Below are 22,996 nucleotides of genomic sequence, written 5' to 3'. Positions count from 1 at the left end.
GGCTTCTATCCTTAATTAAGCAATTACAGGGTCTGCTGATACTTATGAATTCCTTTCAGATGCTTTAATTGAATTGCAACTTAATGGATATTTGTAAAGGGGGGTATTCTTTCTCTTGAGACTTCCCAGTTTGATTCTGTCTTCACTGCCTACTTTCTGTTGGGTCCCATTACTAGAAATGGGCAGCTTAACATGAGACTTTCCTAGAGCTGCTCTAGTTCTTTACTTTTAAAGATATCATTATAGGAATTATAAGAATTATGTTCATGTCTGGGGATCCTGGAGAGTCACTTACAGGAAAGAATTAACACAGTGAACAGATTTGGGGAGTGTTTTTTAATGAGTCCAAGATTTTTACAAGCACAGATTAAGAAAGGTAGTCTTCAGTGGTTAAATTTTGGATGATACATAAATTAGTAGGATAACTTCTCCCTCGAATATCTTTGAGTCTAGTTGTGTAGATGGCCATACAAAAAAATGTAAACAAGGAAATACAAAAGAGCAGTTATCAAAAGCATAGGCCACATAGTATAAGAATACAGAGCAAATAACAATTGTTGAATGGAAAAGTTTTCCTCCGGGCGATGGCATTTGAATTTCCAAGGTCTGCTACATTTTCTTTGGGCAGGTTGGGTTTGATTTATCTAGGCAGAAAAAGTTGACCTATATCAGATCTCAGGAAGAGCTGCCTAAAAGAAATGGACATATTCATCAATCATTTTTCTCTCCACTTTTGTATTGGTGTGTAAATCTCCCTCTTAGCTCTCCTGCTATTGAGTGTTCACTGCTGCACCTTCAGCTCCCCATCTCTTCAGGCACACCGTCACCCACTGGTCATGTGAATGAAACCTCCAATTACATCCTGATTATTTTCATCTTTACATCATGAATCATCCCCAGAATGAGCCTCTTCATGCTTGTGGGTCATTCAGTTACATGGTTATTTAATAATTTTTTTTTTTTATATTCAGTGGGCACAATGCTAGGAATACAGAAATGCATGATATAGTTCCAGCCTTTAAGCAAAGTAATTGTGTCTGCTGGAGTAAAGAATGTATTGACATGAAGAAAAAAAAATGTTTTAAAAGCATAAGGGTAAGCAACACATGCCTTAAATACTATACAAATGAAAACAGCTCAGATTTTATAAAACAATAAGAGTAAATATGTAACTGCTGTCAAAAAGGCTGGTTCAGAACTCAGAAATACAGAATGCAGAGAGGAGTGGAGCCAGGTACTGAACCAGCCCAAGTCATTGCATTCCTGGTGTACGGTATACCGTCTGAGGCCCATCCTTTTAGGAAGGACATCAGGAAACTGCAGGTGGTCAGATCAGAGGAGGATGAACAAAGATGCTAAGAGCCTCAGCATGCCAATACCTGAAGACTGGGAGTAGGAATTAAAAGACTTCCATGACATAATCGAGTGTTTCAGCATGAAAGAGGGAGAAATATGATTTGTTCAGTACCCATTCCAGAGTAATAAATAAAGTCACTAAAAATAAGATTTGTTTGGCCTGGTTTAATGGCAGTCACAGACCTTGGAGCTAAAACACTTAAAGATGAATTCTTGCTCTCCTGCTTCCTAATTAATTATTTCCGTCAGACTGGCCTGCATATCTTGGTGTGATGCTGGTGACCTGGAGGTGAGGGAGACAGCAAGGCCCATATGGCATTTATGTGCCAGCCTATCTAGGGCCTCCTATAACTAGGAAAAGATAGTCCTGGTGGTGTCATCACCTTCTATGGACCCAGTCGGACTGCAGAGGATGGTGCAGCCCTCCTGATTAGGGTGTTCAGCCCTTACCATCTACTGGGTTTTATGTGCCAAGGAAAGATAGATGTTGATTTACCCTTGCTGTTAGATGATAGGCCTGTGGATTGGCTTTGGATGGGTAGGTCAGTGAGGAGATTCCTTCCTCCTGAATTCTCTGACTAGTGTTTCTACTTTTCTGTTCTAAAGCCTTCTATTGTGCTTTTTACTCTTATGCTTTCATGTTTTAATACTGATGAGACAAGGGGAGAAAACATCCTGGATAGAGATGAGGCCTGTCTTATGCAGAGCTAATGAGGCCAGTGGAGTGTTAGAGAGGGTCAGTCCTGTGAGCTTTTCCCCAGGTGTTCCTTTTCGGGCCCTTCTCCTTCCCTCCTACTTTAAAGCTCATTCTGTCTCAGTCTATTTAGGGTTGTCTGGCTTGCCTTCCACCTGGTGGGCATTGGGGGATGGAATGGGAAGTTTCCAGAAATCTGATGGCTTTTCTCTGTTGGATTATTTCCAAAAACAGCACCTGTCTCATTGGTTGTGCCCAAATGCTTCAGTTCTAAGTCCCTTCTTGTGGCTTTCCCAGAGGAATACATTTCAGTATAGATTATTCAACACCATCTTGTCAACCTGTGGGCATTTCCCACCAGCCACTTAGTAGTAATGTTGACAAGCTACTGTACTACTCACCACCACTCCAGCCCTGTGGGGGAGTCCATTTTATCAGACTAATAGTAGAAAATGGCAGAACCTGGATGCAGGAGAGGGAGTGTAAATGGTTTGGTAATTTGAAATTAAAGGTTAATGCTTTGAAATCTGGTAATGGGCAGCCCCAGGGTGAACAGTGCACACTGCTGTAAGACTTAATCCTGGTTGCTGTGGAAACCATCTCAGGAATCCCCCACCCCTTTCAAACAGATTTGACTGGGTTTTAAAAATAAATAAATAAAACCATTCTTCATCATTGAAAAGCTATTTGCCCCCTTCCCCAAACTCCAGGTCATTGCTTACCTTGAGTTTCTTTCAAAAGTTTTCCTGAGGCTTCACCAGTCAGATGGGCTGGATCTGTTAGAGTTTGGGCCTGGCTCTTTGTGTGGAATTTGAATGAATAGCACTAACATGGGAACTAGAAGACACTAGGTGTCCAGTGTGGGCAGCATGTGCAAGCTCGCTCTCCTGCTGGCCTTGAGGAGGCGTCGTAGTTTCAGTCCTGGCACTGGACAGAGCCACTAACCACAGAATGCACTTCCTCGTTGCCCATGCGTGGGGGGCTCTGAGGAAGCCCAAGGAGCTGCTCTTCATCTCAGTGCTGTGGAGTGTTCCCAGATTCTGCTGCAGGGCTGCCAGGCACCAGCCTATGAGGAGCAAGAACAATCCACAGAAGTTCCTTTCATGTTCGGAAGGCATCTGAGACACAACTGCATTCTCTCCATCATTTTATTTCATCATTAGAGCTTTTTCCAATTTACTTAAATGACCCTTTAAATCTAGATCTTGTAAGTTTTTGGGCTTTTTTTTAACCAAAGCTTCTTCACCCTTTGCCTATGATGAAGTAAATGAGATCTACATCTCATTTGGCTCCCTGCAAGATTAGCTTATAGGCTTCTAAAGTGGGCTTTGGAGAAAACTTTCTATTCAAGCTTTCTGGATTCCCTGTAGCTTTTCCTTATTATACTTATTATACTCTGTAATGCTTTTACAATAGCATTCCTCAGTAAACCCTCGTAACTCCCATGCTTACCTTTACTATATGTAGGAAAATATTTAAATTGACTGGTTAGTCTGCGGCTGGTGGAGAAGTTCCCATTTCCCTGCCCTTGTGTGCCTCCTTTTCCTGAGCTTGTACATCTGCTAGTGATTTTTCTAGGGTTAATTTGGGTGTTTTTATTTTTAAATTGGAACATGGTGTCTGTCTCTTCTCTGTGTGTGTTTTGGATGCAGCCCCTGTGCTAGGCATGCGGTTATTAACTCCACTGATATACCAGTTCGCTCATTAGCATTTGCATTTTAAATTACAAGCTAGAGCAGACGACATTTATGCTATATTTGTACCATTGCCTTCTTCATGAATGATGTCGTATGTGCAGGGAATGCAGAAATAACTCTTCTAAGGCCCTGATGTATTTTAGTCTCTTTTTTAGCAAACTGCTATTTCTTTTTTACTCTTGATTCTCATTGTTTGATAGGGAGTTTTTTTTTTTTTTTTTTTTTTTTTTTTTTTTTTAATTTTCCAAGTTTAGACCTATTTGTGAGTGCTACTGATTGGGAAGTGCTAACGACAGACCAGCCCTTCACATCAAAATAGGCATATTGCGTAGAGTGGCCATTTTTCCCTTTCACGTGGTGCTCCTTGTAAGCAGCCTGCCTTGATTTGAGAAGAGGGAGTTTTTTCCTCCACAGTTTGGTGGGTGGGAAGACATGGTAACAGATACTTGTTCTTGCTAGTATTCTTGCTCACATCCCTCTTTTTTATAGTTGACTAGTCAGTGGTTATTTAATACCTGTTAATTGCTTGACACTGCAAGAGGAAAAAAGGAAATAGTGTATGCTTTCAAGGATCTTATTTTTGACAAGCATTTATATTGTACCCCAGTGCTGCATATACTTAAATATTAATATTGAGTGTAAAATACCAAGTTAGAGGTGGGTCTTTTAAGTGAGATTTGCCAGGAGTGCAGGTCTCGTGGAGCAGCCATTGCTCTTGGCAGATGGTACAGTAGCTTCAGCATCTGCATCTCAAGAACCGAATCAGAAATGCACAGTCATAGATCATGGATCTGTGATTGGAGCCTTCCTAGGCTTGCCTCACTGTGCCTAACATAGTGTCTGGTTTCTAGCAGCAGGATGGGGGCAGAAAGCGAACTCTGTTAGTTAGGTCTGTGTTTGTGCCATTTTGCTTTCCTCTGTGAGCTCTAATTTGGGTTCTGAGTTCTGTTGCAGAATTTCTTCCTGTTGGTGAATGCTAACTTTTAAAACATAACATGAAAAATACAGGGAAGTCGTACTGGAAGTAAATGTGCATTGTGGATAGGCAATCACAAATTCTGCAGTTGATAGAAACTATTTTTATTTCCCCACTTTCTCCCTAAAGGTTTTCTCTGATATAATCTTTATTCTTCTTATAGCTGTTGGAATAACCAATACACGAAGAGTTGCATTTGATGCTGATAATCCAAGTACAGATGATACATTAATTCAGAACCTGATCCCTTTAAGGAGTCTCATTGCTGCACATGGCATATTATACGTTAATAATATGGGGTAATAACATGCTGAGCATCTTACGTGGATCCATTTCATGCTAGGAGGTTGGCCTCACAGTGAACATTGCCATATCATACTCAACTCCTTATTCCCCTAAAGAATAGATCTTACTATTGGAATAAGTGCTGGGTTGTTGGTAGCTTCGGTTCCTTCAACATAGTAGCACTTGAGCTGTGCCACTTCACAATCCAGTTCTACTTCATGTTGGATACGGCTTTGTATATTTCTTTTGATTCTATTAATTATTGTAATAATTTCTTACCTGGAATCTATTGATTCATAGTTTCTAAGAAATCCATACACAGCACATCAGAGCTCCAAGTGGGGTCCAAAGTCATGTGAAGGAGTCCTTAGTTCCCACCTCACCTCAATCTTCACATTAGTTTATTTTCCATAAATAAAAGTACTCATGAAATTCTTTTGAAAAATCTATGGGCAAGAGGACAAAACAAAATTGATTAAGAATTGTTACCTGTCTCTGTATTTTTCCTATGAACATGGTCCATTTTGGGCCCATTGTTTGCTGTGCCCTTCTGTGGCTTCCATAAAATCCAGGCTCCAGACATAGGCCTTTGTGCCTCAGTCTTTAGCTTCTTTTGGTCTCTGTGCCTGTTACCTGGCAAAGTTGTTCTCTAGAAACTAGTCAGCTGTGCCTACAAGGGCAAGTCTAGATCTCATGGAGGAGATGAGTGGAACCCTAGAGACTTGGGAGAGGTGAGGCAGAACAGGAGGTGCCATTGGCTGGCGTTACCTGTGCAATCAGATGAAGGTACATTTGGATGGTGTGGCATCAGGCACCTAGATGGCACTCGGCACGTTCATTGAGTAACGTTTAGAAATGCTCCCTAACAATGCTGATGAAAGCAGTTTTGACAACTCACTAAAGAGCCGTGGAATCCCACAGAATATGTTTCATTTTTTCATTACATTTGTTAACCCATTGGAGGGCTGATTGCTGCCAGTCACTCCTCATCCTGCTGAGCTGGTGCTCCAGAGGAGGGCGGATGTGGCTTGACTGCGTTCCCTCAGCTGCCAAGCCATCCAGCCCTCTTGCAGTTCTCTGCACCTACCTCCACTATGCCATTGGCTCCTGACGGAAACCTTGAATTAAGTGGGTTTGAAATAAACTGCTTGAATGCATTTGTGCAGATAGCTTCTCTCACCAGCTATCTGAAGTGCTTTTTGAAATACACGGGAGCTCTTTGTAAGCTGCTTTATAAGCTGTGAAGTCCATTGTTGCTGCTCTCTGCAGCCAGTGTGTCTCTAACCCAAGTAATGTCTACTTGGCTCTGGGCCAGGGCTTGGTATTGGAAACTGGCGTAAGCAGCAAAGCCGCCCACCAGAGTCACTAGCAGCTGTTGCAAGTTGGAGGATTTGCAGAAATTGAGATTGCTGTTGCCAGATATTGGCACTTGCCTGGTGATGAATGACCGAGTCTGTGCAAGGGGACTCTGTATGCTTTCCTTCGGCCTTTTATTCTCAGCCCTCTATTGTGGCGCCTGCTCAATGGCCCCGTTGTGGAGGAGGGTGGCTGAATGGAGGGGTGAGTGGCCTGCCTCTACTGTCGTTCCCTCTCTCAGTTGGCCTAAACTGAGACATTAATAATAGCTCTTTGATCCCCTGAACTGGTTCTTGGGGCAAGAATTTCATGGCACATAGCACAAATGCCAACGGCTAAGAATCCAACCTTGAGAGAGTAGAGAAATGAACTTCACCTGAGAGTAAATTGAGCCCTGCATTGATTACTCTAGTGCGCTTTTGCCTTAATCCACCCATCTGCTCCAGAATAGCCAGGGAGGTAAGACCAAGACCAGAAAAGGTCTATTCTGATAATGAGTAGTGTTTATTTCTGATATGAGTGCCCAAGAATGAACTTTTCAGAGGGTAATGCCACTTTGTATAATTTCTTCTTATCACATATACCCATGCATATTCATATATGCAATGCTGAAACCAGTGTTACAGTACCATCTTCCTGGAGATTACACTGCAAAGAAATGCCTAAATTAACTGCCATCCACCCTCCTAACTACATCCCCCTCTATCACTCCCTCTGACATCACTGTTTCATCATCAGATTGTAAGATGCTTGAGGGGACCTTGTAAGGACCTTGTCTATCTTGTTACCACTGAAGCCACCATAACACTGCCTAGAATAGTGCTTCACCAAGTCAGCACTCACTAGAAAGTTCTTGGATAAATGAAAGAGCACTGATGTTTCTTGGCTAACATTTTGACTCTCTTAAAATTTAGAAAGGGTGGGCGCAGTGGCTCACGCCTGTAATCTCAGCACTTTGGGAGGCCGAGGTGGGCGGATCACAAGGTCAGGAGATTGAGACCATCCTGGCTAACACGCTGAAACCCCATCTCGATTAAGAACACAAAAAATTAGCCAGGCTTGGTGGCGGGCACCTGTAGTCCCAGCTACTCGGGAGGCTGAGGCAGGAGAATGGTGTGAACCCAGGAGGCAGAGCTTGCAGTGAGCCACTGCACTCCAGCTTGGGCGACAGAGCGAGACCCCGTCTCAAAAAAAAAAAAAAAAAAAAAAAAAAATTAGAAAACAAAATAACCCTGTAGTTGCCACAGAGGAAGAGTACTAGAACCACAGCAGCCCTGCAGTCACATACAGAACCAAACTGGGTGTCTCTCAGGAGAACTGAATTAATGCCTAGATCTGCTTCCAAAGTAACAGAGCCTTGAACGGGTCACAGAACCTCGCCAGGCCTCAGATATTTTTCATAGAATAAGTGGTTTGGATGAGGTTTCCCTAAGATTCATTCCATGTCTGAGTTTCTAATAATAGTTTCACTTAATAAGTACTTACATACTGTGGATTAACTCATTTCATCCTTACCCACAGTCCTGTGAGGCAGGCACCATTACAGTACAATCTCCATTTTACAGATGAGAAAACTGAGGCCTGGGAAAGTTAACTCCCTTACTAAATAAATAGCAGAGCATATTTTCTTGATCTCCTCATTTAGAACGCAATGCCCTAATTGACATTGAACATACTTACCTCCAGGTAAGAAGGGACCTTTCTAATCTTCCCTCCATTCACTGCATCTGCGTATGCTCTTTTGTTGGCTAGGAATCAGTCTGGTACTGCCTTTCTTTTGGGATGACCAAAACTTAAGAATGGGACAGTGGCAGTGACCCTAAGTAGTAAGTGTAGTAATGAAGGTATGCATTTTTAGTTGTTTGGGGGTTTGGATTTGTTTTATTGGCCCCAGAGATGACACCAATAGGAACACATCTAAGATGAGAGCATGGCTAGGACATGTGATCGTAGAACAAGAGAGAGCAGGTCAGACCTGTGGGATGGGTTTGTGAGCTGGGGCATTTATGGATAAATTAAACTTTAGCCCTGAGTAAGCAAAGTCCTAAGCCAGTTATTACTGCTCTGGCCCTTCTAATGGGCCCTATGCAACCCTTATAAATTATTCAGCTGCTTTATTAATAAAAGACCAAGCAACTTGCCTAGTTCTGGTGATACTTAAGTGTATAACTTAGAGAGAACAGGTTAGAGGAATAGAATATTTGCCATCCACCAAGGAACCCTCTTTTCTAGTATGGAGGTGAAAGGGTTAAATTGACTACCTTGAAGAACAGTTTTGAGACAGAGCACATGAAACTGGCATTGAAATGTTAACAGTGTCTGCTAACAAAGGGCTTTCCTCTGAGGAAGTGGCTGTTGAGATTTCCTGGACTATTGCCTCTGATACACCTTTCGCAGAATAGCATGACTATGGCGAGTAAGTGTCCCAGGAGATCCAACATTTAAGCCTCAAGTTTTTTATTTTTGTTTTTAATAATCCTTATGCCTCTTTATTTTGATATAATTTTATACTTACAGAAAAGTTACAAGAATACAATTACAAAGATCTTCCATTTACCCTTTATTACATTGTTAACATATTGCCCCACTAGCTATTTGTGTATTTTTAGAACCAGAAGATTTTGGTCAGATTGCTTCTCACATCCATAAGAACAGAAAATAATGCTTTTCCATCTCATATAGAAAACACTTTTTTCTCAAAGGTCAAGGGGTCACCGTTCTCGTTTCACGATATTGTTCCAGCTTGAAAGGCGACTCATGGCAGTTGTACATCCTGGCTTTTCCAGGGAAACTTCTGCTTTCAAGTTCTCTGTTCAAATTCCAGGCCAACTGTGAGGCCAGTGGATCTTTTGGATCAAAACTTAGCATTCTAGCAGCTTTGAGTTGGGGCTTCTGTCAGGCTGAGATGTTTTCAGGGGTGAAAGAACCTAAAAGTATAATAGCATTTAAGTAATGTAGTTTACAGCCCCATCTAGAAGCCTCTGGAAATGTGTACATCTCAGGATATTTGCATGTTTGCTGTCTGAGTTTTTCATGCTGCCCCTAGATATGACAGGAGCTTTATAATGTTATATTCTTTCAGATTTCAGGAAATCATGAGCCAGAAGTATGGCAAAATAATCCACTTCATACACACTTCGAAGCATGTTTGGATTCTGTTATTTAATGGCAGGCACTATGAGAATATCAGTGTTTTCTTGGTGAACTATAAATATTAGCTGAATGCCAACCTCCTGAATGCAGATGGACAGCACAGAGAGGGCCTTCAAGGCTGGCGCTTCCTGAGACGCCAGCTACAGAGGCATGAATGGCAGCTAGTACCTGAGGACTCTGGGCGCTGGCCTAATATGTCATGGCACAGACTAAAAGGAAGACTCTTATTTTTTTCAACTTTGCACACTCTTACCATATTTGCGATTCCCATCCACTGAGTCTTGTGTCCTCCTGCATTTTCACTGAAATGAATACTGTGTTGGTATGTGTCCTTGTCCTCATCGATTATGTCTCTTTGACCCTTACTCAGCTCTGTTTGCCCACCCATCAGTGAATAGTATGAATTTTATGGCCAATTGTTTTATTGGCCCCAGAGATGACAAGCATTATGCCAATAATAACCCCACCATTCTTAGCTTTTGTACTTCTTTTGCCCCCATTGCTATCAATGATCCTATAAAGGACTGCAAGGGGACTGCTACTTTTTGGTACAGCAGGACACACACAGTGTAGTAGGGTTGAGGTAGGCAACCTAATTCAAGGGGAGTGAAATAGGTGAAACAAGAGTTAGACATACTTTAGAGGGAAGTTGATAATGGAAAGTTTAGTGAATAAGAAATTGGAATACCTTATTTCTCATCCAGACTCTACTGATTCCTGTATGGCCTTAAAATGAAGCTCACACAGGTATCTGCCCCCATTTCTCTGATTCTCATTGTCTGTGCCTTTATCGGCTGTACCTCCCCCTCAACCCCCCATTGTTAACTCCAGGTTATAGTCCTAGTATTGTCCCTGGAGTATATTAAATGGTAGCTGATATTCTTTCAAGGGCTAAAATGGCATGATCTTATGAATCCTGCTCCTTACTCTTTTACATTTTGAGTTTGAAATCAAGTCAGCTGATCAGTAAATTGAGTTGATTAAATTTTTGCCCTGACATAAATGTAATCTGTATGAGTAGATGACAGCTTAGAAGACAGTCTGTGTCTTCCCATAGTTCATCAGATAAACACTCTAATTGGATAGCAGAGCTCAGTTTTAAAGTAGACTGAGCTCAAAGGTGAGCTAGCCAAGGGCTAATGCTAATGCCATCGATCCAATTCTCAGAAGAGCAATTAGGGCCCTAATGAGATGAGGACCTTGGGGTTTGGTGATAGCACCAGAGAGAAGTTGAGAAGCCATGTTGTATGGCCCTAGCAACTTCTTTGGGGCAAGCTGCTTGTTTGGGATTCACCCATTGCTCAGATGTCTCCCAGATATTTGTGCAAGATCTGGACCCCTGCATAGTCCAACCCTCTTCCATTCCCAGTTCTCTTCTTGTTAGGATTATAGAATCATGGTGCTAACCATTTGATTTATCTTTGATTTGTCCTTCTTTGTCAGGTGCTCATTTTTAAGGCTACAGGTTTAAACACATAAACTGAGAAATAAGTTTCAAGTTCTGTTAGAATGCTGTTTCGCCCACTTCACACATGTGGTATATTAAGGGTTCACCTTTAGCAACAGCCAATTAGTAATTGCCAATACTGCTTATGTGCGGTGTGGGATTCTTAACAGTTGCTATGAGAACCTTAGCTTTTGCATTCCCTGACTCATTTTACATGAACAATGCAAATGTGAAGAGATTTGAAGGGGAGGGATGAGAAGACAGAGAGCTGGCAAATAAATGAAGCCCTGTTCGCTCTTAAATCACTTTGAATGGTAAGTTCCCGGTGCTTATTCTGTTCTTCCACCTCAAGCTCTCTCATACACGTTTGTTTTCCCTGAACCCTTAAGAAAAAAGTAAAATAGTTTGACCTTTATTTGCATCAAACTTAAAAGCAGTTCAAGTTCAATACTTAGCAAGAAGATTGCCTTTAATGAGCCAAGTTTAGAAGAGCTGGATTTTAATCTCTTAATGTTTGGAGGGAGATGAGATGTGCATACACACTGAGAAAGTAAGCTTACAGCTTTAACTATTAAATTCAAAACTGAATCACGCTCCCAGCAGCATTTAAGAACAAAAAAACTGTGTGGGTTTCTTTTGTTATTGTTTGATTTGGGGGGCAAAAAGCATCTCATACAGCATGTGCCTGTGTGTGAAATCTTGCATTTTGAAAAACACCCTTCCCTCAGCAGACCAGAAGTCATCTTTACTTGTTTTGAACATCACCTGAGAGCAAAATTTCTTTTCCAATCCAAGGTCCTTTGCCTTATTTGAAGCTGCCTCCCAGCTCAGGATTTGGCCCCAGCACAGGGTGAAATGTGGGTTAGATCCTCTGAAGAAGGAAAAGGTGCTTCCCTCAGCCTTTGTCAGCACTAATGGCCAGCTGTGTTTTGTGCTCTATCACTTTGTTTTGCCTTTCCCTTGTCATTTGGTGGGCCAGGCTTTATGCTGAATAGAAGATAAAGAGTGCTTATCCTCCACTCCCTTCCCTCTCAGTTCTCGTTCTCTCACTGTACTTGAAAGAAAACCGGAATGCTGGGACAGAACTTCTTGATTTGCCCTTTAGAGTAGAAGCTGTAAAGAGACTGTGGTCACCAGGACCCCATGAGCTTTAGGATCCCAAGAGCTTTAGAATAGTGCTTTCCAAACTTATTGAATGGGTCTGGAGTTGGGCCAGAGAATTTGCATTTCTAGCAAGTTTCCAGGCGATGTCAATGCCGGTGATTTGCAGATCTCTCTTTTGAGCAGAAAGGTCTAGACTTCCCTCCCCCTTTTTTGTCTCTAGGTTTAGGAATTATGAAATATTCATTGCATACACAAAACGTTAGTGGCTAAGAGAACAGGTTTTGGAGCCAGTCCCCACCTAGTCTAAGTTTAGGTTCCCTAACTTGCTAGATGTGAAACTCTCAGTTTCCGCATTAAAGAAGTGGAGAAAAAATAGTGTCATTGTGATCAGCAGATCATCCTTGTGATATGCCTCTTATCCAGTGACACAGCATTTGTATGATGCAAAGAAAGCCCTAAGTGGCCATTTTGAACCAATACTTGATACATGATTTGAATCCTGTCCACATAAATGCTATTATCTGGGAAGGCCTTTGCCTTATGACATTTTAGGGCATATCCTTGAACCCATACTGTACATGACTTTCCCTCCCATCCATGAAATGAAAACTACAGTCCTGTTACATTCCCTTCTTCCTGCCCAGATTCGCCCTTGTTTGGTAAGAGGTTCAGAGCTCTTAGCGTGCATACTAGGCTGGTCTGTCATTGTGGCCACATCTTACAGAGATGTAATGGTAGTTGCAGATTAAATCTCAGATGTATATAGGATTACAGACTCTTGAAAAAGGTTCTGGACCTCATACCCATTAGGATGGCTACTATCAAAAAACTAAAAGACAGCAAGTATGAGCAAGAACCAATTTATTATTTTTTTTAATCCCCAAACATTTGATATGCAAGCAAGCACCAATTCAGAACAAATCTAGATTTGGAACCCTTGTGCAGTGTTTGTGGGATTGTAACATGGCTCAGCTGCTATGGAAAGTAATATGAAGATTTCTCAAAAAAAAATTAAATAGAATTACCACAGGATCCAGCAATTCTGCTTCTGTATATATCCAAAGGAAATGAAATCAGTATCTTGAATAGATACCTGTAGTCCCCTGTTCATTGCAGCACTTATTCACAATAGCCGAGATATTCAAACAACCTAAATGGCCATTTAGAAACCAATGGATAAAGAAAATGTGGTATATACCTACAAAGGAATGTTATCTAGCCTTAGGCAAAAAAAGGAGATCTTGCCATTTGTGACAACATGGATGAACCTTTCAGGTCATTATGCTAAGTGACACAAGCCAGTCGCAGGACAGATACTGCATGATTCCAGTTATGTGAGGTAACTAAAATAGTGACACTCATAGGAACAGAGAATAGAGTGAATGGTGGTTTTCTGGGTCTGGGAGCAGTGGGAAACAGGGAGTTGCTGCTGTTCAACAGGTCTAAAATTTCGGTTATGTGAGACAAGTAAGTTCTAGAAATCTGCTGTACAATATTGTGCCTATTGGTAAGAGTTCTTTATTTAAAAATGTGTTGAGAGGGTATATCACATGTTAAGTATTGTTACATTTATATGGAAGGGGATAGGGAGAGATTCTGCTTCTTAAAAGTAATTTTTGTTGTGAGTAAAGCTAATTTTGGGGGGCAGAATGTGGTGGTCCAAAATGGGGGTTGGAAATATGAAGCTGAACTGATTAAAGAACGTGCCTGAGATCATGAGATCAGGGTCCATTGCACAAATCCTGGTCCCTGACCCCCTTTTATTAGTATGTATGGGAGCCTTAGCTAGTGACCTTAGTTGTTGTCTTGTGTCATTGCAAAAGCAAAAAAAAAAAAAAACCACTTTCTCTAGCTGAGGATCCTTTCTTCCTTTTCCTGGACTTATTTGGACCCGCATGTTGCAAAATCTACATTGCCACATAAAAAGAGCTAGTTCCTATTCATCCTTCACTTCTCAGTTTAAATACCACTTTTTCCCAGAGCAGAATAAGCCCTTCCCCCTCATCATAGGTTCTAGCTCCCTGTAGTTCCCTTCCCTTACTTATTTCCTATTTAGTGGAGGCTTTCTCCGAAAGACTCTAAACTCCTTGAAGTTTTTGTGTTGCTTGTCTCTATTGTATCCCCACCTAGCAGTCCTTGTCACATAGTAGGCACTCAGTAAATGTTTGTTGAATAAGTGGAAATTTCATCTATACAGGAAAGCGATGTATATTCCTACATACAAGTTTATTGCTTAGCAGGTTTTGATCTTGATTTCTGTGGGATATCATTTCCAAGACATTAATGGATTTTTGTTTTGTAGTCATATTTGTGGCACCAATGTGCATTTCTGAGAGTCTCCTGAGAGGCTATTCTACCTCTAGGAATGAAGACTGCACATAAATACAGATCATCACTATTTCCAAAGGGCAGACAACAGCCACAGAGGATACAAATTGATGGAACAAGCCCAGGCAGCAGGAAGACACAAACGTCTCTGAGAAACTGTTAGCTGTAGGCTGAAAATTAGGAACTCTGAGCTTTCTTGTATTTTTTCAGACCCCATGGCCTAGCAGCCCCAGGAGATCCCTCAGTAGATCCATCAGCCACTGAGGAAAGCAGCTGTGTTAGATTTTATGGCTGTTGGCTTTAGCTTTCTGTGCTTGTAACTCATTTTTGACATGACAGTTAACAACAATCTAGATTATTTCTGAAGTTGCTTATCAAAATTGAAAGTGTCAGATACCCAGTATTTTGAGGGCCATAATTAACATGAACATTTTTACTTAATGTAGATGCCTGTAAAACATCTTTTATGAATAGAATCTCAACCATTTTTTCATAGTATGGGTGACTGTAGCACAAGTAAGAGAAACCTACAGTCAGAAGAAAGCGGCCAACTGCAGTGGCTCACACCTGTAATCTCAGCACTTTGGGAGGCCAAGGCAGGAGGATTGCTTGATCCCAGGAGCTCGAGACCAGCCCTGGCGATATAGTGAGACTCCATCTCTACAAAAAATTTAAAAATTAGCCAGAAATGGTGGTGTGCATCTGAACTTGGGAGGCTGAAGTGGGAAGATCACTTGAACCTGGGAGGTCAAGGCTACAGTGAGCCGTGGTCACTCCACTGCACTCCAGCCTGGGTGACAAGACCGTGTGTGTGTGTATGTGTGTGTATGAAAAGAAGAAAGCATCTGTAATAGGGTGTTTGATTCCTCACCTGCCAACATCAAGATCTGCTAATGGGAGCACAGGTCTTGTCCTGGATCTCTTTTCCATCCCCTGAACTTTTCCTCCCTCCTGATTTACCACCCCCACACACTTCTCATTCTAAAATTCCTCTTTTAGTCTTTTTTTACTTTCAATCTCTTTTCCTCTTTATTTATCCCACCTACTCCTATGTTTCCTGCCTTTAAGTTTTTTATCCCCCATTCCTTCCCTCTAATAGGAGAGGAGGGCAGATATGAAGTAAACATTTGCATGTGCATATGGACTGAACCAGTTAGTCTCTGTGCTTGTGGCTTTTATATGGATTACTCACTTAATCTCCCTTAACTCTCTCAATCTGCCCTTTATTTAGTTTATTGTCATAATGATACTAATTGGGGCAGTAAAAGAAATGTCAAGTAAAAAGTGAAAAGTGCTTTTGATGGAGAAATGTTTTTCCTTGTTCATTCCACCAGCAATCATTTTCACTTGGATTTGAAGCTATTGGAAAACAAGTCTTGTTAATTTTCATTTATTCAGTGACTGCTTATCCAATTTGGCAATTATCACTTCCTTCTCTGGTCTCTCCTGCTGCTACTCTTAGCCTTTTCACGGTTCCTCTTCCACCGTAAGGAAGGAGAAAAGGAGGGAAATAAAATTTCAGCATTCGGTGTAGCTACTTATTTTTTTAATTTGATCAGTTGATTACTGTAAGGCAGTATATAGGTTTGAGATGGACTGCATTTAGATTTGGGAAATTGAATTGGCTTTAAATATATATATATATATTTGCTATCTTACAAGCTCCTCATGGGATTGTGGGCAAAGATGGACCAGCTGATTGATGCAGACTGGATAGTAGATAGGGTGGCTATCTGAGCACCTCTTAGTGAAATGACTCTGGCAGAACCTGCTTTCCTTCCTTCCCCACTTACTCCAGCAAGTATTCATGGAATGCACACTGTGTTCTGGGGACACAGCAGGGAACAAAACAAAAGCCCACCTTCATTAAGCTAACAGTGGGGTTTTGTATGGAGATGCTGTACTAAAGATCTTATCTGTGGAAACATCTATCTTTACTCCCCCCAAAATGCAGACTGTAAACCTCATGACTGCAGGAGCCCTTATTATTACTTGCTTTGGTAAGATAGTCCCTCCCCCATTTTTGCTTGAGTTCTGCTTCTCCTTGATTAAATAGTGGCACCGATGGTCTCTTGAAGCAGGGTTGAAAGAGACTCTGGGGAGATCATCTCATCTTTTAATTTCTTATGTCTTCGGCTTTGTGTGGAGCAGCCCTCTCTCTTTCCCTGGAAGCTCAGGCTCCATCCGTGTGACCGCTCTCCAAGAACTTTGTGTTTGTATTGGCAGAAGTTAGGATCTGGAGAGCAATATTTCTTACAGATTAATTGCCAAAGTAATTATATTGTAAAATAATATGCATGATTGATATTTAATATATCCCTCTCCAGGGAGCTGGAGAGCTTCATTCATTTGGGAAGATGAGTCAGTTGCTTGTTTAGGAGCAGAGCTTTGTATGAAAAGTCAAATTGATGGCCTGGACCTAAAGACAAAGAGCAGGTAATGGGAGGTGGATAAAGCACAGCCTCCAGAACCATAAAGGGTGTTGAACCAAGAAATCTCCCACCAGTTCCACTTCCAGAAATCACAGATCTCTGGGAGATGATGAGCAGCAGGTTCTCTTGCTGAGACGCATGTCTTGTTTAGAATGAGCGTCCCTGGTATCTGCAGTGGGATCCTGCCAATAAAGAATCTCCTCCCTGCCCTCTTGCTGGCACTGGTTTGAAGGATACTGCCTCAAGAGCAGTATCTGGCATCTCTGTAAAGTCTCTTCCTCTCCTTTCTTGTTGAGCAGGGCACATGCAGCTTCTCTGTGTGGGCGACGTCCACATAAAGAGAATGCCTTATTTATTTTGGGTCCATGAGCTTGCGTAATGTGCCTATTTAACACCCTCCTAAAAGCGCTTTTCAGCACATGAGCAAGTAACGAAGCCCACTAAATCCTGCCTCTTCTGGGCACACTGGGCTGTTTAAGGTTGTTCCTGCACTGTGTATTTATGGACAGGAGCTGGAGTTATGACATTTATCTCTGTTGGTTAGGGCACTGATATATATCCGCCTGCATCTCCCATGGAGAGCCGCACCTTATCTTGAGAGAGAGATGAGAGCATTCCCATAACTCATTCTGCCGAGCACTGGAACTGTCAGGGTGGGAAGCTACTTCTCTCCCCCTAGCCAGTGGAGTTGGGGGGTTGGCACGTGGTTATGCAGGAAGACTTTGGTGGTAAAATTATCTAGGATTTAAAACAGGAGAGAGAAAAATATAGCTCCTAATAAGCTCTCCTTTTGCCGTCATGCTTTGTTCAACCTGCCCCCCATTCCCCTTTCTTAGGCATATCATCAGCAATCCTTGGGGTCTATAGAATGAGTTTATTCCAGTCTTTCTGCTCTGACAGGATTCTGTCTCCTAACCAGTCGTCGCCTTCTGTTCTCAAGACCCTTCTGGCCTGTCTGCCTTGTACAAGGAGACCATTCTAAGACACACATCTGCTCACATCATGCCCTGCTTACAACTTCTCATCAGTTCCTTTGCCTTCCAAATAAGACATACATGACCTTCCATGATCTAAACCCTGTTCATCCTTCTAGCTTTGCTACCTACATTCCCCCACCTTATGCTCTTCCTGAGCAGGAGCACCTGAAGGGTCCAAAACTAGTCTTACTGGCCTCAGGCATCTAAGCCATTCTGCTCTCTACTTGGAATGCCTGTTGCCTTCTCTCTTTTTATCATCACTTCTCAGAACCTGGTATAAGTAAGTATATGGCTCCAAAGAAACCTCAGTTTAGCATACATGTCTCTCTTCCTCTAGCCTGTGTTCCTGGTTTATCTCCATATGCCCATTCCTTAGCACAATGCCTAACTTGTAGCAGATGTTGCATCTATGTATGCCGAATGAACAGAGATTGTCATGTAGTGATCTCCCACCAGGTCTCTGCTCCCATCTCCTTGCTCTATGACCATACCTGCTCCCTGAAATCCAGAGCCCTAGTATGTCACTTGCTCCAATTGCCCCTGCATTTATAGCAGGACTGTGGCAGATACATCTGGATACTTTGTCTCCAGGAGCAAGTCCATGTTGAGGAGGGTGGTGCACTTGGTAAATCAGATTAAATACTCCTTTAATACTTCATTAACTCTCTTTAGCTCACTCCAGGCAGAGAGCATCTGCATAAAGGTGAGGTGAGGTTACAGAACATCTCTGGAAGTTCATATGAGAAAAAAGAGACAGGGCTGGAGTGGTCAGGAGAGGCTCGACTGAGGGCCTAGAGCTTCTGCAGACCCCTAAGGCCTCTTTCCTGCACTGTCAATGATTATTATTGGCCTACTGCTGAGTTCCAAGAACAGGAGCAAGCTACAGTTTAGGGCACATTATCTCTTAGTTATCCCAGGCCTCAGTGCTATGGTTGGGGTAGTTTCGTATGTGTTTACACATCTGCACATGTGCATATATGCATAATTTTTTGCTACCTTCTTCCTTGACACTATCTCCTATTTATTTTATTGGATATTACTTACCATCTTCTATCACACTGTATAATATACTTGCTTATTTTATTATCTTTCCCCCTCTTCAGAATATAAAGTTCATGGAGACAGAGATTCTTGTCTGTTTCAGTCCCTGTCATATCCTCAGCACCTAGAACACTGCCTAGATCAGAGTGGGCATTTGATCAATAGAGACTGTTTCCCTAAACAGAAAAATCCTGATAGGCCATCTAAGAAACCTAATATTTACCAGTCTACTATTCAATGTTCTGTGGCCAGTAGAACAGCAAATTATTAAGTTGCATGATCCTATGTTTCTGTTGCTGGGTCTCCAAGAAGATAGGTCCAAGAACAGTTTTTCTTCAAAGGTATCTTGTTATGTTGTCCCTGCTGCTTCTGAACCGTGGGAATAGCAAAATGACAATGTTAGCACTATGTTGGCATCATTTGGAACTAGCAGAGCAGCCTGGTTGGCATTTCACTAACTAGTGTCCTCTCCTGCAGAAGTTCTCAGCATGCTGATGAGAACCTGGCCCTATGTAGGTTGTAGCCAGTTAGATGGCCCTATCATTGTGGGGGTGTTTCTGATGAATTGAAACTCATTCCCTCATCTTGTTCTGCTGCTGCCACAACTGCCATCCTGTTGATTCAAAAGAGACTGAGAATATGACCGTCTGAGTTTCAGTGTCTGACACTGTGTTTCTTGGAAGGCTGTTGTGTCTATTCCACTTGTTATGTACCTTTTAAATAGCAAAAAGTTATACCCTTGCCTTGCTAGCCTTGGCTATACAGTAGATATTCTGGGTCTTCCAGAGCAGGATTTCTCAGGATTCTTAGACTAAGAGTTGTGTGATGATAATGATGGCTGCAGTTATTTTATTTATTTATTTATTTATTTATTTATTTATTTATTTATTTATTTATTTATTTTTGTGAGATGGAGTTTCACTCTTGCCGTCCAGGCTGGAGTGCAGTGGCTACATCTCGGCTCAGTGCAACCTCTACTTCCCATGTTCAAGCAATTCCCCTGCCTCAGCCTCCCAAGTAGCTGGGATTACAGGCACGAGCCACCACACCCAGCTAATTTTTTTGTATTTTTAGTAGAAATGGGGTTTCACCATGTTGACCAGGCTGGTCTCAAACTCCTTACCTCAAGCGATCCACGTGCCTCGGCCTCCTAACGTGCTGGGGTTACAGGCGTGAGCCGCTGCGCCTGGCCTAGCTGCAGTTAATTGAGCTGTGATCACCAAGTGTTCAGCTATTTCTTCAGCTCATGCCGGGGTCCGTGTTGAAGGCTAGGGAGCACGAGGATACAAAGTGAACTATGTGAACCAAAAGGCCAGTAGAATCTGCTGAAAACTGAGTAGTACAGGGCCAACCCAGATCTGAGATTCAGGTCAGCCATTGGGAGCTTCTTCCCTGTCAAATCTCACTGGTCCCTGCTACCCAGTGATTTAGGATGAATCACTCTTCTGAATTATGTTAGTAGGCACTTAATGTTTACCGATGCTGTTACATGCTTCATAGTAAATTATATAATTTAATACATATAATAACCCTATTTTTATTTTCACTGTTACCCTTATTTTGCTGGTGAGGATACTTTGTCCAGTCATCTGTGTCCATATAACTATTCAGGGCTTGGACTGCATAGCCATGCATGGTGGCCCTGAGATGTGCAGAACTAGGGCTAGCCTGAGCCACTTTTCTCCACCTTTGAGTGTCAGGATTGGCAAGAATGTTTAAATGGAGTCATGTAAGGCTAGAGTCCAGGTTCCTCACAGGGATTTGAGCTTCTGTGTGAAGGTATGTGAAACCCCTGGATAAATGTGACACATCTTAGCTTGACCATTTTACCTCACTTTCATTCATGCTTATGTCCAGAGTGCTGTCCCTTATGGAACTCTGCCTGCTCCATTTCGAAAGAGGTAAGTGGGGCCCTCCTGCCTTCCCCCAGGCGTCTGTAGAATACATAGAGAGAGGAGAACTGCAGAAGAGTAAACCACTAGATAACTTTTGGGAGGCATTAGGTATGAGTACCCAAGTAGAAGCAGTGACTTCTCTGTCCCCTGAATTCTCTGCACACATAGAAAGTGTGACCTGAGATGAGAGTTGAGGGTACAGGGATGATGAGAGCACGCAGCATGCTGGCAGGTTCACTGATTGCTGTTCTAAGGCAGTGTTAAATTAGCCAATTAATAAAAATGAACACACCATTGGAAGCTACATTTGTGGGGCTTTTTGTTGTTGTTGTTAAACTGGCTAATTTAACACCATCCTAGAGTGGTAGTGATGGCAATAGCAGCAGCCCACAAGTTCAGAAGAAGGTGGGGGTGATTCCCTCCTGAGCTTTCCCAGGCATTGCTCCATGTTCTATGTCTTTACTCTGTGAACAAATGGGATAAACAATAGCTAGACGTCCGCTGGCAGTCTTGGGACTCTGCAGTGCACTAGCCAGATCCCTATCATCATTGCTATACCACTTAGGAGTGTTTCCCTGGCAGACTGCATTGCAGTCATTTTTATATACACATTCCCACACATACATAGCTGTCTATGTATTTCTTCATCCCTAGATACCATTCTAACAGTGGCTTTCCATTTGACTCAGAATGCAAGCTGGGTTCTTACCGTGGCCTGCAAGTGCCTGCAAGTGTGGCCTGTCTTCCCTGTTTTTTGTTTCCTCTCTCTGACCTCATCTCCTGCTCCTCCCACTTCACTGCCTCTACTCATGTGTTGGGGCCTTTGCACTCTCTTCTGGATATCCTTATGGTTCAGTCCTTCTACTACTTCAGATCTTTGGTCAAATGCTACTTTCTCAATAAATGTTTCCCTAACCCTCCTCTTTAAAATCACGAAACTGCCCCATCCCCTCTCCCTCTTCCGTAGCACTGTCCACTGTCTAACATAGTATACATTTTACTGGCTTGTCTGTCTCTCTCCACCAGGATGTTAAATTGTGAGAAGGTGAGGATTTTGGTCTGTTTTGTTCATTGCTATGTATATCTCCCCAGCATGTAGAACAATGCCTGGCACGTGGTAGGTACTTGATACATATTTGTTGAATGAATGGACTCTAGTAGTCACGGTATTCCCGTATGATATGGAAATCTATGTTGTAGCCGTTTTCATTTCGCTCATTACTGGGTAAACATCACCCAGCAGAAGAGTTCGTTGATGTTCCGTCTGGTTCCCCCTGTTGCCTCTCGTCTGCTATCTATTCTCGCCCAGGTGGAAAAGAAGGAAGTGGAAACAGATCTGTTCTTCTAGCTGCTGGCCATTCATCCTCTGGAACTTCCTGGGTGGCAAGATCAATCTAGCAGCACCCTGCTTCTGTCGCTGCTTTCCCAGGCTCACATTACAATATCTAGGCCAATATTATCATTGCTGTCACGGACACCCTGTTTTTCTTAAGCTTCTAGAATGGATTCTCACTACTAATTTCCTAGCACCATGGTGGGCACAGGCAGTACCTAAGACAAATAGTAAGTGCATTGTATGGGACTGCCCGCATTCGTTTTATTGGTCCTTCCTCACTAAATGCCATTAGCAGCACACCGTCCCACCCCAGCTATTGCCACAACCAAAAATGACACCCAGCCCACACATAACGTACACATTAGAAAACACTCTTTGGAGGTTGATACTGTTCCTCCTTGCGGATCACGAATCTCTGGCAGAAGAAAGAAAGCATTGAATTACAGTCGTCTAGAAAAAGGTGGAGTGCAGAAGTTTTGCTGAGCATTGAGTCTCCACCTGAGGTTAAGTAATGATGAATAATTAATTAAGTGCAATCAGCCTGGTTATATGAGTTTTTCCATTCAGCTGTATTCTACAGCCCTAGGCTCATCAGTAGCTGAGAAAATAGATATTAAATCTGTATCCACCATGATTCCTTGTGTTGATTCCTTTGTGTTCCTCCATTAGGAAGAACAAATGGACCAGGTTGCAATCTATAGTCAGATCTCCTCTGTGTTATATTTTAGGAGAGAGATTAGGACCAGACTGAAAGTCTTTAAGGGATTATATCAGGTGCTGCAGTGCTACGGTGAAATTGGAATGAAAACTCAACTTTTGTGAGATTCAGTACTTTCCTGCCAGCTGCCCAGAAACATCCTGGGATGAAGCTTAGGGGAATCCCAAGAGAAGTTTGGTCTTGGGAGAAGAGTTTTTTAGT

General features: G+C 42.3%; 2 protein-coding genes across 3 annotated transcripts in view; one reads left to right on the top strand and one right to left on the bottom strand.

Annotated features, from left to right (window-relative positions):
- The window catches only part of SND1 (staphylococcal nuclease and tudor domain containing 1), a 447,074-nt gene that overhangs the window by 294,885 nt on the left and 129,193 nt on the right, over nucleotides 1-22,996 (top strand). The gene's annotated exons all lie outside the window — the stretch shown is intronic.
- LRRC4 (leucine rich repeat containing 4) overlaps nucleotides 8,903-22,996 on the bottom strand; it is an 80,654-nt gene continuing 66,560 nt past the window's right edge. Inside the window, exon 4 of one of the 2 annotated variants that reach the window (XR_004057965.1) lies at nucleotides 8,903-9,291. The gene's annotated coding sequence lies outside the window, so the exon portion shown is untranslated. Of the gene's footprint in view, nucleotides 9,292-19,978; nucleotides 20,115-22,996 lie in introns of those variants that run through there. The other variant, XR_004057964.1, reaches the window with a different exon arrangement.

This window comes from Rhinopithecus roxellana, chromosome 6, assembly GCF_007565055.1.
Source record: "Rhinopithecus roxellana isolate Shanxi Qingling chromosome 6, ASM756505v1, whole genome shotgun sequence".
In the NCBI taxonomy this organism is placed as follows: Eukaryota; Metazoa; Chordata; class Mammalia; order Primates; family Cercopithecidae; genus Rhinopithecus; species Rhinopithecus roxellana.
This window is presented reverse-complemented; position numbering and strand designations above follow the sequence as displayed.